The sequence below is a fragment of the Pyxicephalus adspersus genome, chromosome 3 (genome assembly GCF_032062135.1).
Source record: "Pyxicephalus adspersus chromosome 3, UCB_Pads_2.0, whole genome shotgun sequence".
In the NCBI taxonomy this organism is placed as follows: domain Eukaryota; kingdom Metazoa; phylum Chordata; class Amphibia; order Anura; family Pyxicephalidae; genus Pyxicephalus; species Pyxicephalus adspersus.
In genome coordinates, this window is record NC_092860.1 from 134,238,430 (window position 1) to 134,256,721 (window position 18,292).

Genomic DNA, 18,292 nt, shown 5'->3' on the forward strand with positions numbered 1-18,292 from the left:
AGAAAATGCTTGAGAAAAGGGACGTAATATGGACTTGGACTGAAGCCAAAGCCCCGTATGAAGCTTGCGACCAGGGGTCTGTCTCCAAGTTCCCCAACTGAAATGAAGACAAGTTCAGGGAACATAATGTTAGTGACAAGTTCACTTGAGGAATATCACTGAGCTCAGCTTTTCTTGGCTTTGCATGGCTCTGGCTAAGGAACCTATTGAAAGCAAATTATTTTTCACACTTCTATACAAATACTCGAATAATCTACAAATTACTATGAAAAATATATTCCATGTATTTTAGCCTAACAATATGGCAGGGATTATCACTGTATTCACTACTAGACATTACATCAGAACTCTTAGCTTTTTCTCCCCAGCTGTACATAATGTTACTCAATGGGAGGATTGGAGAGGAAACAATGCCGTTTCCTGTATAGCTCATACTATACACTACACTGAGGCAATACACCATTTCTAGCAGATGTTCTTTATCCCAAAAAATACCTCCTTCTGTGAATCTGATATACCCCAAGGTGCTTTACGTCTAAAATCCATTGTAATGCTTTTAGAAGCTCTTTTGGTGATGTTGTTAAAACACAAATCCACTCTTCGAATATACTTCTTACAAGTTCATACCATTTTTTTCTGCCCTCTCTCCATGTATTTAGGAGTGAACCATTCAAAATCAAACATTAAACATTTTACTGCTCAGACGTTTTTTTTTTACAATTGTGTGCTTATTTCTCAAACATATTATATTGATTTTGGTAGCAAGTTTCACTCACAATCGATGGTGTTGCTTCCCTTGATGGAAAAGTAGTAAAATGCCAATTCATCACTGCATACTAGCTTTTAAATTCTGCAGCCAGTGACATTACTTAAATTACTTTACTGAAACTCTTTCACAATGCTTCCACTTTTAAGGCATAAAAAATGCCAGGCAGGCATTCAAAAACCATTTCTATTCAAGTCTATATAAGTGATTCAGCATCTCAGTACAATGACAAAATGGCAATTCAACAACACCACATGGTAAACCTCCATGAAACCGGGGCTCTCAAACATCTCCCATTCTTTTCAATCTGCTTTTACACTTAAAATGCAATAACACAGCACTGCTTTCTGAACTAACTGTCTGAACACAGGTTTAATGTATAAGTTTTGGGACCCTGTTAAATGACATTTTTAAAGATTAGGTGCACTTTAATACTTACCCCCCTGAACTAAAGTATCCCATCCTCCTCCACCTCAAATGCATCGATCCCCAGACTACAGCTTACACAGTCATATCCTGCAGCCAAAATATTATTTCGGCTAGCTGTACTATTAATCCCCATAGATTTCTATCATTTTTTGGAGCTGTTTATGGCCACCCTCAGATATCCATGATAGATTAGGCTGTAGGGAAAAAGATTTTGTATTTCCACAATACATTCCAGTTTTCATAGCAGAAAGAAAAAAGCAGCTGAGCTTCAGGTGGTGACATAAGAGCCTACATTATATGTAGCAAAATTGTACCTCTTAAGGATAGATTTTAGCTTGTGGTAAAATTGGCTCAGCCAGAAATTACTATAAATATGTCAATGTTGACAACAATACTTGTAAAAAAGAACAGACTTGGCCACTATTTACAGGTAGTCCCCGAGGTAAGGACATCCGACATACGGACGACTCCTAGATACGAACGGGGCTTCCCTGCTCGTTCATGTGCAGGGCAGAGGCTTGATGGGGTTGGTTTGCATGGCTTGCAAAAGATGTCTTTTTCTTTTCTGCAACCTCTTGTAACTCTTTAATGACCAAGACAAACTCTGCAGTTTTTTCTTTTTGCATATCAAAGCACAGCTTGTTCCAGAAGTTAATGAATGTTTAGGCTCCATAAATTTTTTTTTTTTGCTTTATGATTAACTCACAGTGAGGATTTTATACAGTAACTGACACCATGCTGCCTAAGAATATGTTGAGATAAACATCTGATTCAATTCAACTTCAGAACAAACCTACAGTCCCTAACTCGTATGTAACCCAGGGGCTACCTGTATTATCCAGGGTTCCTTCAGAGTTTGCTAGGGGTTCCTTGAGCAATCAACAATTTGTTCATCTCAGGTCAGTTTAAGTTACACCACTGATCTTTTTGGCTATCTGTAAGGGTGACATTCTTCCTAATAGGGCAGTAATATAGGAGGAATTCTTCCTACAAATCCCCATAGTAATATACTCTGAGTTGTGAATATAGTAATTATAGAAGGGGTTCCCGGAAGACTGTTTTTCAAGGGTCCACCATGTTAAAAAACAGGACTAGACTGCCCCTTACCACATTTTCATTAAAGCAATGCAAACTGTAAAGTTGATAAAAGTGCTGTAACCCATAATTTGGTAAATATTTATCTCATTAGTTTCCAAGGGCTTTTTGAGCACTATCTTCACACTGCGTTATTGTCTGAACCAGTTGTTTTTTTGTCAGACCTTACTAATTAAAGCATCATATTCTTCTATCTGTGGGTGTTTAGTCCACTTTTAGAAACACATTTCTGTAATCCAAACTTTACTTTTTATTCTGACTGACGTTTAGAGTATTAAAGGAAGTCTACAAATTTTATTTGAGATAATATCTGTCAAGCATTCTGCTACTGGAAAATTGTAATTTATCTAGCTTGAAATTTCTTGGCTTTTCGAATTAGAAATGCTTTAAAGTGTTTTGTCTTGTGCTATTTTTACACAAGTTCAGCAATCATTTGCTCAATGGAAAATAACATATTTTGCCTTAAATGTGAAGCCATTAGACTCACCGAGGTGTTTGACGTATTCTGGTGTGTCTGTTCCTAATCTCCTGTCATTTACCAGCATGTGTGAAGCAAAGGTCTCAGCATTAAATTTTCAAAGAATTGTGAACTGATTTTATTATTATGTTTAAGGTAATGGCTACAGGGACCAAATGAAAAAGCAAAGCAAAGTTTTTGTGCTCAGGTATAAAATGAAATCAAAGAAAGTAAGGGGGTTTAAGAAAAAGTTGTAAAGAGGAATGCTTTAATAATATAAATATATATGTTTAGGCATATACATACAATATTCTGAATCATATCAAAAGGCTGAATACTTAATACAAATACAAATTCATCACACACATTGTTTAGAGAATATGGGACAGTCTCTGGCTTGTCTGCCAAGGATCAATGTGGCAGCAACATTGGGAGAGTTGCTAGATGCATATCGTTAGATCCCGAGTAAAGCTGTAGATATTAAGCTGCCAGCCAATAGTGAAATCCCAAATAGAGCCGTAGAGACCTGCAGCTCTACTTAGATTTAACCCTTTGTATTTAACAACTCCTTTTGGCCTCCTTTATCTGGACCATTGGATATCCATTGGATCCACTCTTTTTGGATTGAGACTTAGATCTTCTTCTTGCCTTTCCAGAACTCCCTGGATGATCCTTCATCACAGATCGTTGGTTCTACATCAACATATTCATATGAAACACTTAGGACCTGATTTATTAAAGCTCTCCAAGGCTGGAGAAGATACACTTTAATTAGTGAAGCTGGATGACAGCAAACCTCCATTGGATTTCTTCAAAGTCATTTGCTCTTTTCTAAAGTGTATCTTCTCCAGCCTTGGAGCGTTTTAATAAATCAGGCCCTAAGTCTCCATTTCCTCAAGCAGGATTGGGAAATGCATAAGGAAGTGAAATTGTCCGATTTATTCCCAACAAGGTAGGTTAAGTATTTGGTCAGAGGAATTTATGTATGTGTATTTACCTAATCATGTGTATATTTTACTAATTAATTGTTCTTTACAATACTGCCACAGAACCCTATTACTTTCTGTGATCTCAATCCCTACCTGAACAAAAACACATTATTTACTTTCTGCTTACCTAAGGGGGTGGCAGAAGGACCATTACAGATACTAATCTTTTACCATTCCATAAAAAGAATTAGTTCAATAAAAAGTATTAGAGATGGTATTTATTTTTCTGTTTTAAGAATCATTTTCCTAGCAACAGTGAGAACATTCAAGCAGACAAATCTTTTTGGACTCGGCACCTGAAAATCTTTTTATGCTTTACTATAGTCTAGGTCAGTGTCTAAATTGCGTTTAATATTAATATTACACAGTATTTATATAGCGCCGACATATTACGCAGTGCTGTACAACATCCATAGTCATGTCACTAACTGTCCCTCAAAGGGGCTCACAATCAAATGTCCCTACCATAGTCAAATGTCATTAATACAGGTAATTTTTTGTGGTAAGCCAAATAACCTAACTGCATGTTTTTGGAAAGTGGGAAGGAAACCGGAGTACCCTGAGGAAACCCACGCAAACATGGGGAGAACATGCAAACTCCATGCAGATTTATATTCACACACATACAATTGTAGGGATTATTATTATTATGAGAAATCTAGTGATAATTTATAACCATGGGCAGGCTTTCCACAGGTTGATTGGACAAGACGCTATGGTCATAAGGGGCTACTCCCCCTGCTCCCCCATATCTTGGAATCCTTTGGTCCATCTGCCCTAAGCTGCCTCTCAAATACTGCAGTATTTAGGCCAAATAATTCTGTACCTCAACATTTTTATGTATTGCTATAAAATCTCTTTCTCAAGATGAAAATTTAATGCTGGTATTTGATGAGATGTCAACTGCACAATGCAAGTTGGGTTGATCAATCAAAAGCCAGCATTACCAGTATGTACTGTACAATTTGTTACCTGCACGAGGATATCATAAAGTATCACTCCAGACATAGAGCCTGATTTATTAAAGCTCTCCAAAGCTGGAGAGAATACGCTTTCATCAGTGAAGCTGGGTGATCCAGACAACCTGGGGTGGATTTCTTCAAAGTGATTTACTATTTGGTAGCAAATGTTTTGAATCCTGGACCAGATCCATTCCAGGTTTGGTGGATCACCCATCTTTACTGATGAAAGTGTATGATCTCCAGCCTTGGAGAGTTTTTATAAATCAGGCCCATAAGGTCAATTTATATTGCTATGCGAAATGGGAATTTTCTTCTGCCGTTCTGACCTGGTAAAAATGTGTTCACTTGGAGACGAAGTGAAACTGAAGTTAAATCTCTCCAATAGACAAACAAACAGCAGTGGAAACCAGACATAAATTCTATTTTTTTCTACGCTGTATCCAAAACTAAAAAAGTTTGGCCGTAATGAATTTTGGCACAGTATCAGAAGGAGAAGAATGTGTTTACAGTCAGGGGCAGCTGCTATTTCAGTGGATCCTGTCACAAGTAAATATGGCAGCAAGAATGGACTGTCCAAACATAATGTAGATGTGGGGTATGCCTTCAAGTAGCACTTGCACCCTATAAAAATGACACTCATGTAAGAATATGTCCGCATCTGACAGCATGGTGGCACGCTGAGAACTTGAAAGCTTTTGGCAGTATGGAATCTGTACTGGTGGGACAAGACCAACATTTTTCCAGTAACTTGATATATGGCATATGGCATCATTCTGGCAACACATACTCAAACACAACAATACTCATTTTGCAGTATGACTTTGCAAATAAAACAAGGTGTTACCACTCAAAAAGTAACATTGCTGGAGGCATTTATCAATAATTTTGATAACCAAAGCCACGCCACACATGCCATGCATTACCAGCCAGGGGCACATTATTTGAATTTAATTTAAGGTGGGAACTTGTAGGGCTGCATGGCATACTTGGTTTAACAACACTAGTCAGCCAGCCATCCCAAACCAAGGCTCCTTGGAACCCTAGGTTTCTTCCTGAGGTTGCATAAGGTTCCTAGAGCTGTGACTGACAGTTCTCCTATTTTTTGGTGCCTGCAGAGTCTAGTGCCACTGTTAGGGCTCCACCCCCTGGCAGGTGTTGCGGGATTACCTGGGGCGCGGAGTCTAAGTGTTTCCTGGACCAGAGCAAGGGATGATGGCTTGGTGACCCTAATGGCGACCGGACTGCTTTGCTACAGGAGAACACCAGGTCCCACCAGGGGCGAGCGGGAAAGGGGGCTCCGGTGTAGGGACAGCGCAGATCAGGTACTCGTCAGACGAAGGTCAGGTAACAGGCCGAGGTCAAGACAGGCAGCGGAGAAAGCAGAGTCAGGTAACAGGCCAAAGTCAAACACAGAGAATCCAGACAAGCGACTAGCTTGCAGAGAGGCAGGAAATGCACTGAGAATCCAGCAGCTTGAGCCTGAAATCAGAGAAGTATAAATACAGCTAGCAGCCAATAGCAGGACATAGTTGGAACCAGAAACTACTCTGCTCATTGGCTTCTTGCATTTCCTATAATACCCTTCATCTGAGCACTGCCTCAGGAAAAGTGCAGGGGATGCTAAAAAAAAGTACATCTTTGCATAGCTAAAGGGAAGCTGGGGATGCTGCATGCTGCTGGACAGATGATCTGCGGGCGGAGTGATAACATCCACAAGGATGACTCCAATAATCTTTTTAGCTGTCTCTAAGAATTGCATTTGAACCATTATGGTAAGTGGGACATTGACTATCAATGTGAGGGTCATCCAAATATTTTATTTTAGTAGGGTTCCCTGAGAACTGAACATTATTCTAAAGGTTCCTGAGGAGTAGAGAGGTTGGGAAAGACGGTACTAAGTAAACCTATTCACATTAAACTATATGACCACAAAGTCTCATACTCCAAATTGTCGTCTGTGGATATTGTGCATTACAAAAGGAAGCATTTCCACAGGCAAATGAAGATGACAATGTGCAAAAAATTGTTGAATACAATGTCTTTGATCAAGAAATGCAGGCAGCCATAGCAGTGTTGGATGAAATAAGCCTCATGTGGCCTACAGACTAATTTAATACATTCCACAGATGGAACCTAAGTGCTGCGGCTACGATTGTCCAGCATACTGTGTGCAAATGGATCTTCTCTAAGGAAAATGCTAAAGTGCCCAAAGTGAATTACCTAATCAAAAAGACTTGTCCAAAATTCAGACAGTTTTGTACAGTTGCATGTGAAATCCTGAACCCAGAGGAGGAATTCAGTTTCAATGAATATTTTGACCTGATATCTTGAAGGAAGTGTGTAATATAAATTAATCACAAGGGATCTCATATACACTCATTAATATCTGTCAGCATTACATTACAAACTTCTCTCACTCACATTCTACTTAAAGTGCTTAAAGATGTTGGATATATTCCTTTTTGCTGGAGATAATCTACAAAAAGGAAGCATGGACAACAACTAGTTAGGAACAACTAACATCTTATCTCTTATAAACAGCAGATTTAGTTTTCAGGAAACAAATGATAGCAGAATGGCAAGTTTAATGATAATAACAGATAATGGTAAATGATGATATGGACCTGGCTATAGGTCGGCATAAATTCCGTCATCTGAGTTTAATTCTTCAACCCTGTGTGAAAGAATCACACCCTCTATATTTGGAGAAGACCATCTGCTTCTCTTGGAAACATACTTGTTGTAAGTAGCAACAAACTGAAATATTAAAGTCTCCTACCCAAATATCTATAGGAGCGAATAAACCTGAATAAATTAAGGAACAGCTGCCCTGATATATTATACAACAGAAAAAAAGGTGAAACTTCAGCTTTAGTCCACCCCCCCCCCCCCCCCCCCCCCCCCCCGGAACATAGTTTGCTTTCCAAATGTTAGCAGCTGCAGCAAGGGACACTTGCCTTATTCTACAGAAATCATGTCCCTATTGTAGATATCTGACAAATCACCAATTGAGTCTGGCCCAGCAGGGATATCAGATCAACATTACCTCTTTCCCACAACAATATTCTTCTATGAAAATCCAACCATTCAAGTCCATGCCTTGGAGTAGCAAGGAAAAGTACTGCTGAGGGGGAGTGCTAGAAATGCTAGAAATAGCGCTGCTACTAAAATTTCTCCGGCATTACTTGCCTCTATAAAACTGTCCAATGCGGGGCCATGCATAGGCAGAGAGCCCGCTGGTCTATAGACGTGAGTGATGCTGGGAACTGTAGTAGCAGCGCTTTGTCAAAGCAGCGGCGGGCCAGCTGCAGTTCATATTTATGATTGATTTTGGGGCCAAAGAAAAGGACATTGAGGGCCAGATTTGGCTATCGGGCCAGAGTTTGACACCCCTGCTCTAGATGCTACTGGTCTAGTAGTTTAAATAATAACCTGCCTGTGAACCCACGTTCTCCTGGCCTTAGTATGGGTAATCATAATTCTCTCATGCAATCTAGAAAAACCCATTGTATTAGCCTATATTTAAACACAGTTTCTCTGGCCTGGAATGCATTTGTCCCACCATGTTTCAAAGGCAGATCCAACAGTAAAAAGAATCTTTTATCCTGGTTCTGCCAAAACCAAATATCTTTAAATTATCATCAGAACATTTGTTTACCCCCTGACTTTCCTTCAGAAGATTAAACAAATAAAAGTTGCTGGACTGCAGATGTGGGAAATAGGGGGCCTGTTCCACAATTTTACACTTTTCCTATTGGATAGAATCCTTTGCAAGTTCAGAGCTATGGATACGTGCCTTATCCTACGGTAGTGTAATGGACATTTACTGTTCAGCTTAGCACATCTCTTTTCCTCGCCAGTTTCTCATAGTTGTTTCAAAGAGAAAACATTGTTCTCTCCTGAAAACCAAGCAATCATTTCCCTGCACATGCTGACATATATATATATATATATATATATATATAGCATCCTTACTCCAGAATTTTCATCTTGATTAGAATGATGTAATATTTCCAGGTAGCTAGCTATCGTATACCAGGATAATATGCTGAATGTTGCAGAAAAAATTGCACACAATAGACAAGTTTGTTTTATTGTAGAATGAAAAATGTATTCTCTTCTGCGACAAAGAACGTGCCTGCTCAGAATTTTGTTTTATTTTTAGGTTTAGCTCTGCTTTAAACTCATGGCCACAATCATTTTCATGTCCTTCATAGTCCTTTAAGTAAAGTTTTTTTCTTTAAACCTTCTGGTGCTAAAAACCGTTACCGGTATATATATATATATGTAGCTCAGTTGTGTACCAGAGTTTGCGTACCAATGGAAGGAAGGTTGCGGTAGGTAAAAAATGAATGGGCCATTCCATGTATACTATGACTGCAGTGTTCCTGGAATTTGTTTTTTTTATCTACATCAAATATGAAGATATTTTATGCCTAGAAAAAAACTGTAGATTGTTCCTGATGTCTTAGATGTCGCCATATGTTGTGCACGTGTGATTCTCCAGGAAGGTCTACCTGGTAAATGGGAACAGGATGTGCTGTATTTCTTGAAATGGGAACAAATCTTGGTCTGAAATGCATTTTAAAATAGCGTATGGTTTGCAAACGAAATGCATGAAGATTAGATGAAGTAGTATGCACAAGCTTTGGGTTTTAGACTGAAACAGACATCTGGAATTTATGTTTACTTTAACAAATGCTAAGGCTGGTCTCCATATAAAGGAAATTAGGCTTATAATAATATTTTTTCTTGCAGTGTTTTAAATTCAGTTTAGTTTGTACAGGCACTTTTCAAACGATATACTGCAAACTAAAGGTGAACAGATATTACCACAATTGAATTATACTCTCACTGAACACTTTATTAGAAACTCCTGTACACCTGCAATTATCTAATGCCAATTATATAACAGCAGTGAAATGCATAATATCTCACACATACTGGTCACAAGACCTGATTGATGTTCACACTACACATCCAAATGGGAAAACTGTGATCTCAGTAATTAGTTGTGTTAGGCAGGTTTGGTTTAAAGGTTTCTGTAACTGCTGATCTCCTGGGGTTTTGATGTGAATAGAGTCTAAAATTTGCTCAGAATGATGTAAAAATATCCAGTGAAAAAGAGTTTTGTAGATGGAAATCTGAGAAAAAAAGCCAGAATGGTGTGAGGACACAGGGACCTAAGACTTCTGTACAAACGTGGTGAGCAGAAGAGCGTCATGAATGTTCAGGTGGATGGCAACAAGACTACATGGAGTTCCAGTTCTGTCATCCAAAAAAAAAGAAAGGTTAGGCTTCAGTGGGCAAGGGTTCACCAAAACTGTACGGAAAAATGTAGCCAGCTCTGATGAAACTTGATTTGCACACACAGATGGTAGGTTCAGAATCTGATCTCAGAAGTACGAATACATGGTCCCAACTTGCCCTAAATCAACAGTCCAGACTAGTGATATAACTGAATGTGGGGTAATATCTTGTACACATTGGGTCAATTAACACCATTCAACCATTGCATAAAATTACAGTCTAAATACAATTAATTACAGTGAAATACAAGCATATCTTTAAAAAAACTAGCTCACTCATCCTTATATTTAGTATTACATCTTTACATCTTGGATTGTTATCCAACTCATCTGAAATTAATAAGCTCATCTACTAAAATGAGAAAACATTTCTGAATGTCGACCAAAATGAAGATTTCATCATCCTTTTGATACTCAATTCCAGACTTAGCATAACAAAAGCGTAACATCAAAATCATCCAAACTTATTATGAAGCAAATTACAGAATCCAAACTTTTGGAGAACATGTGGAGAAAGAGGGTGACATATTACAGAATCTATTTTTTAAGGAACTTGAGGCATTGCTGAACCAAAACATTCTTGTGTATATATGTTATAAAAGGGAAGTTTATAGTGACTCTGCTTTGATTAGTTGAAGCCTATCAGTGGAATTCAGCGAAGCATAGGAGGACAATGTCATAATACATAAACATTGCAGAAAAGACGTATAAAAAAATCTTTATGGGTAATTTACTAATGACTTAATTTACGTAGGAAAAGAAAATTTCATTTTAAATAAAAGTACCTGTGACAAGCAGCATAAAAAATCTTTGTTTGAAGAATTAACCTCCACAAAACGCAGATTTCATAAACTCCACCATTTATACAAACACTTGTAACTTGCATTTTCAAATTATGTAGAACTGACCATTGTAATGCTGAACAAATACACTGCTTAGGAGTGTAATTGGTAAGCCAATGGATCACCTTCTCCACACACTGCCCTTAAGGAGCTCAAACCGACCCTGCCTTAGCTGTTATCTAGACCTCTGACCTCACCCTTACTCCCCTCCTACTTATATATATTATATCTAATATACGTTTTTTACCTTACCTACCTGTCTCTGGCTTGCCCTCTCTCTGACCACCACTACTTTATTACTCTACTTTTTTCAGGCTCCTGGCCATTCTGGATTGTAGAACCTACAATTGTGTAAAGTTTAGTGGTCAGAGATATTTACCATTTGAAGTAAAGCAGTCTGGATTAAATAATAGATACAATACAATTACAATATAGTACTCAAGACTATGTAATATACATATGAAAATATACAGCGGTCAGGACTATGTAGAGCAGGGGTTGGCAAACTCTGGCCTTTAGGCCAGATACAGCCTAGCCGGTAGTTTGTTACGGCCTAACACCCCCTGGCCGATCCGGCCTAATGCCCGCAGGCCAGATCTGCCAGGGGGCACTAGGAACTACCGGAGCCGCTTGAGCTCCAGTGCCGCCTCCTTGCTGTTTCACCCCTATTTACCGCGTTTGGCGTTGATATTTTGTCGGCACGGTAAATAGGGAAGGCTTCCTGAAGGGAAATCCCTCTCCTCCACAATGCATACGGAGGGGAGGGATTTCACTTCAGGGGGCATTCCCTGGTGGTGGGTGGAGCCATTAGGGTGGGGCTTAGAGTCCGGCCTAATGTACTCCCCTGAAATGGCCTTGTGGCCATAAAAGTTTGCCTGCCCCTAATGTAGAGTATACTGTGCAGCAGTCAGGACTATGTAAAGTACAATAGCAGCAGTCGGAGTGCAAGTGTCAGTATTGTATGTAATTACACAGCATCACTTGCAAAGAGCAATGCCCAGGGCTAAGTGTCCATGTTGGTGGTCAATGTGTTCCCTTACACTGGTGGTCAGCATGTCTTCCTACATTGGTGATTGATTTTAGGGTTGTGTGTCCAACATTTTGGTGGTTAGTGTCTAGTGTGCTCTTTTACATTGGAGGTCTGTGTTGAGCATTCCCTTTTACATCGGTGGTCGGTGAAGGGTGCATCCATATACTGGTGATCATTACTCAACATATCTTGCTTGTAAGTGCCCAGGCACGGTATGCACACTAAAATTGGTGGTCATTGCTCATACATCCTTACATTAGTACTCAGAGTTACGTGTAAACCCTTACAATGAAATATATATATATATATATATAATTTATATGTAAACATTATAGATTATGTGAAACCAATCACTTTTTTAAGGTTGCAATTATAGAAAATCGTAGCCTAATCTTTACTGGTTCCTGTGTGGCAAAATGTATCTTTAACACAAATAAAATCCTGAACCAGGAGTAGAACAGATATTTTCATTGCTGATGTCCTTCAGAAAACGCCAGCTGCCTGGCTTGGTCCAGCTTTATTACATTCATTAAGTCTTACATTTTATTCTAGGTCATTACCTCGGCCAGTACTAAATCCATTGGATCAAAATGACAACCAGGAATCCATTCTTTTGTGTCTATGTATTTCTCTGAGCACATAGCTAGCATTGGAAAGCTTTATTACAGAGTGGGGTCAAAGGAACAAAGTACTAAAATGAACATCTTCCCATGTACGGCTGTTATGCCAGCAAGTTGGCCAGCTCTCAGCAGTCGTTTTAGTTCTTATAATAGCTGTCCTTGGGTTTATATAGAACTAAAAAACCGGAGCCTACTTCTGAACTGCTTTGGGTCACTAAATTCTTTAAAGCCTTAAAAATGGGTTATTATTGCAGACACCTGCAGCCACTTTGACTCGGCCACTATTATAACAGTAAAATGTTGATTTTAGTCAAGCATTAGTGTAATGGCTGCAGCTATTATTATTCATAATTGAGTCTTGTGGAATTTATTGTATAAATAGTTTTATATGGTTGTGTAATCAGCCGAGAACATCAGCATATTTTAGCATATTTCAGCTGTAACTATTTTTAGAATGGGGTCTTAAATGGTCTGCGGCCCTAGGGTTCAGCTGGACAGTCCACGGAATGATTTGTGTACCACGCTGGCTCTCCATAGGCCTGCCATTGCAGGCATCACTACTGGTAACATGGCAAACTTTATTTTTATTTAAAATATTGATACATCGTAAAGTATTTTTACATCATTAAGTCAGTTTTAATTTAAACTTTACTGTCAAACTTTCTACTTAGGAAATAATTAAAATTATTAAAATTCTCTTCACACCATTCGAGATGAGGGGTGGGTTTCAGAATATGGGATATGCCATGCAAAAAATTGCAGTTTGTTATGGCAGAACAATCATTTAAAAAGTAAAGCCTCCGTACAGCAAAAAACAACAAAAAAGGAACGTATAGCATTTCTGACCTGCAGCATCCATCGGCAAAGTGTTTTGTGGTGCCATTCAGAATGTATCAGTGCAGCATGATGAGGAGCCCAATTTTTTATATCATTATATATATGATATCATTATGATATCATTTATATCATAATGTTGCTTTCTTTAAATGATAAGATTGTAGGTATTCTGCACCTATCTGCTAAACACATCGACATTTGATTTTCAGCTCATTTATTTGTCTGTTTTTCCCAATAGTTTTCTCATACAATGAGACAACTGATCACCATGTAATTTTTACTCCTCCGTTAGTTTGAGGAAGTGGCTGCAACGATTTTGGTATCTACAGAGCATATCCAGCTAAGAATGTGAAATGAGTTTGCAATGAAGATAAACAAAAGAGACATATTTCATACTATGTCACATAATGGGTCTCATTTATTCCAGAAAGAATATTGCTGCTTCATGCAGTCTATGTTTCTGCACAACAAAAAAACCTTTTCCTATTTCATTTACAGCAAAAAGGTAATGGTTTGCTGTCCTACATCACTGATTGTAAGGGATCTCTTACATTGGGTGAATTGTCATACATATTGCTCAGACATGAATAAACTTGGGAAAAAAAATAAAAGTTTATGTGTCCTGCTTACAACAAACAGCACACTGCATTGAAAGTAGTTGAGGAAAAAAAGTCCTATTTGCTAAATTTTTGGCATGTATACCTGTATTTTTCCATTCAGGTCAACTGAATTGGATAATTCACAGTGCATATAAAACGTGTCCAAAAATATGTCTAATAAACCATGTCTGATGTTGAACAAACTACAAAACTATTATTCCGGCAGATCCTTTTAGGAGGCATTTATACCACAGCAGCAATTGCCAATTCTAACTCCAGTCTGGCCAAAAGACTCATTGTTCATGTATAGGGCCATTCAGTCAGTAGGGCTGCCCAGGGCCACCATCAAAAGTTTCTGAGCCCCATACTGGATAAACTTCCTGGACCTCCCTTCCTCGTGTTTAAAAGTTTCAGAATTGCAAAATTCAAGTTCTTTTGATTGGGGCCCAGTACAGAAGCACCCTCTTGCCCCCCTCTAATACTTAGCCCTGCAGCAGTCCAGTGATTGGATGTGATATTGGGGCCATAGCTGCTTACTGAGCAGAACAAACTACACTAACATTTGGTGCTCATACAAAATGCTTGATATGAGGTTTGTGTAATGTAATGTGCAGCAAACAAAGCTTAGCCGCAGTCACATTGCGGCTCATGTTGATTTGTGTTGTTTCCCTATGCTTGATACACATTAGTTGCATGGGATATGCAGGTCAGCAAAAACCCCATTGAGCAGTGCAATGTGCAAGTTCAGTGGCTATAGATTCCTATTGTGGTAAAGTGGCCTTTGTACCTTATTCTGTTTAAAATGTATTGTTTAGGTGATGTTTAGGATGTAATTTGCAAGATAGCCTGTAAAAGGTAATAGGCACTTTTTCAAATTAGCATAATAATATGGGCAAGTGATTGTGAAAGGTATGGGGGGACAATTAAGGAAAAGAAGGTCAAAAGTTAAGCTTTATCTTCTATGTAGTATTTCAGATACTAAAGATCCCACTCACATATACAGTACTTTCTCTTAAGCAACCTCCCCCCCCCCCCTCTTTCTTATATCAGCCAGTTGGTAGAGTTCATTGAATTCCAATATTCAATACAATTCTTAATAAATCCTAACTGTGATGATGTTTGGAAAAAAAAAATTAAAAAAGATAAATACCTCTTGGAGTTGAATGATTTCCTTTATATACACACATTGCTCATTTACACATCCTAGAATTATTAACTCCAGTGACATTATCATTAAATATGAAATAGAGAAACCATAGTTTCTTGCAAGAAGCCATCACTAAGAGAGAATAATGGGTCTACCGCTCCAAAAAAAATGATACTAATAAAATAAAGGTTAAAGTTTATGTTATTCTTAATTTATTAAGTATATAAGTATATAAGTATTTATGAATATGGAATTAAAATAGATACATCAGCCTTTCTCAACCAATGGCATGTGGAAAGAATAACCTCTTACAGTCATTGCTGAGATAACCCCTCTACAGACAACCAGAAACATCATTAGAGTACATTAGATTGTGAGCCCCTTTGAGGGACAGCTAGTGACATGACTATAGACTTTGTACAGCGCTGTGTAATATGATGGCGCTATATAAATACTGTATACTAATAATAAAAATTAGAGTCACCCAGCTGGATCTACCAAGTGGTGTTGGCTTTAGAACTATGGAGAGATTTTCAAATTGGGAGATTTTCAGAATAATCAGCAATAGCTTGAGGAACCCCTAGCAACCTCTGGAGGAACCCTGGATGGGAATGACAGCAATCCATAGTCATTATTTTACTGATTTTGTTTGCTAGGAATCTACAGAATAGCAGGAATGTGAATTTACCCCGATAATAAAATTGTAGTACTGCCCTTTCAAATAGGCTTATCAGACCCTCCACTGTGTATTGCATCAGGCTTCCCAGAGGAGTATTACAAATTAATTTACAACCAGATGAAAGAGCTACTGAACATCTGATAACTGTACTGTTCATCAAGTGCTCAACCTATTGTTGTATCAATGATACAGTATCATTCTTATAGAGGAGCATTACATATACATAACTGATAACTGGACATTAAAACCAAAAGCATAGGTTTTTGGTTTGGTTTACATCTCTGCATACTTGAGGCATTTAACACAAACATTAAAAGCAATACAAATTAAACACCTTATAAACATCTTACACATGCAAAAGAATCATAAAAGCAAGGTAGGCTTTTTAAGCACCTATACGTTTCTAACCATGTCCATTCTTTTGATTGTTTATTAATAAGATGATATAGGACACCAATAAGCCCCGTCCACCCAATTGTGCTGACCTAAGTTGGCATTCAAGCCTGATTTCCCACTTTTGGGTAGAGACCAGTGTAGGCAATCACCTGCAAGCTTATCTTATCTCTTATCTTTCATAAATTCTAGCAAAAAGACAAGTATGGAAAGTTTGGAAACTTTTTCAGCACTTATTCCCTGATCTGGGGTATATTACTGACACTCATCCATAGTGCGTATCTAAGTTGGCACCCAAGCCCGATTTGTCACCTTTGGGTAGAGACTAGTTTAAGCAGTCACCTGCAAGTTCATCTTATCATTTATTTTCATGAAGTCTAGCACCAAGATATGTCTGGAAAGTCTGGAGACTTTTTTCACCAGACATCCCCTGATCTGGGGTATTATACGGACACTCAGAGGTATGGTGAAACTTCTTTAACCTTACTAAACCAGTGCAGTTTAAAGTGACTAAATAATTCTAACTATACCATGACCTGGATAAATGGGAACCTTAGACATCCAGTATAAAAAATACACATTCACTGGTCTGCACACCAATACTGAAAGCACATACTTTCACTGGTTGGTTTTAAACTATTTTATGGAAAACAAGGAGTGACCATACAATGTAGCAAGTGAGACTCCAATGAAAGAAAGCAGAGCTGGTTCTAGTACTTAGATATGTCACAAGCAGAGTCTCTTAGAAATAAAATGGTCAGCGCTTGCACTTCCAATAACTATAAAATATGAAATATAATTTTTTATGGAATACCTCTATATTAAGATGACTATACTATACATGCTGTATCTTTTTGGCTTAAATGCCTTCTCATACCTTATGTTAGGATATTGTCATCCGACATCCCAAAAATATTCTTGCAGCCACACAGTCCCATAGGTTTGTGCAGGGATAGAAGTTTTTTATTCCTAAAGTGTTCTAGGCACGGTGACGATCCAGCAGACTGTCTAATCTCTGGGACTAAAACTCTACAATTTGCAGATGATGAAGTTTTCTCTGCTAAACTCCACTCCTATTCCCTAGCATTTGCCAAGTTTTCTAATTTGAAGCAACTGCATCTTTTTTTTTTTTATAATCTTAGTTCCCTAAGGAGACCAGTTCGCCTTGCTTGGGAGTAAAGAATGAAGAGGGGTCTCTACCTTTGTCTATCCCGCAGCAGTCCTAATGTGCTGTTCTCCACTTTGATCCATGAAATCATAGTGAATATCTTGCAGAGGGGATCTGCAGATTTGGCTCCCCTTCAACTGAGGTCGGTCATTCACCCCAGCAGCTGGGAGGGATTATGCAGTTAGATTTATGCAAGTCTGCTAATATGTGGCCAGCATTAGAATTTCATTTAACTCATGTCACTTGTTCTTGTGTAGAAAAGACATTGAATTGCTAATAGAATTATACACTCTGCCATAATTCTTTATAAAGTTGGTTTAAAGAACCAAGGGGAGTATGCAGGCTGCAATTGCTGGCATCCTGAAAATTCCAATTGCTTGGCTTACTCTTCTTTAGTAATTTTAGTTAGTGACACAGAACACGAAGAGCATACATTGAATTCTATTATGCAATTCTAAATGCAAATTAAATACATTTATAGGAGTTGTTTTATCTGCCAAATAATGTGCATTTATATCCATCCAATCCTCAGAATCACGAAGCTTTGACACACAAAACAATCCCAATTGTCAGGGCAGAATATTTGATGTCTTGTAAGGTTGTACAGGCTTCTATTGTACTGAAACTGCTTACTGAAAGATTTGAGCATCTCACAATGTGCACTAGAAGCTGCAGCAAGTTGTATATAGTTATCCTCATTTCCTGGCTGGAGGATATCAGGCATCATTCAGTCCTTTCCTTCCCAGGTATTTTGTCCCTGGCCTGTCCTTTTTATATATGCATTTTCATTTCCATCCTGGAGGCTTAATATGACATATGGGTTTTACATAAGATGTTCTGCATGCTTATAAGTAATGTATATAAAAGCATTTGATTGGGCTCTTGGAATACAAAGGCTGAGTTCTGGGATGTTTTCGGTAATTTGTGTGCTGCACTACTACTGCTGCTGGCTACTTCTTCCAGACAGGCA

General features: G+C 38.3%; 1 protein-coding gene across 2 annotated transcripts in view; it reads right to left on the reverse strand.

Moving 5' to 3' along the window:
- Positions 1-17,576, reverse strand: part of C1QTNF7 (C1q and TNF related 7) — a 44,803-nt gene extending 27,227 nt beyond the window's left edge. The window contains exon 1 of one of the 2 annotated variants that reach the window (XM_072406422.1): positions 17,032-17,576. The gene's annotated coding sequence lies outside the window, so the exon portion shown is untranslated. The remainder of the gene's footprint in view (positions 1-17,031) is intronic. The other variant, XM_072406421.1, reaches the window with a different exon arrangement.
- Positions 17,577-18,292: the final 716 nt, after the last annotated feature.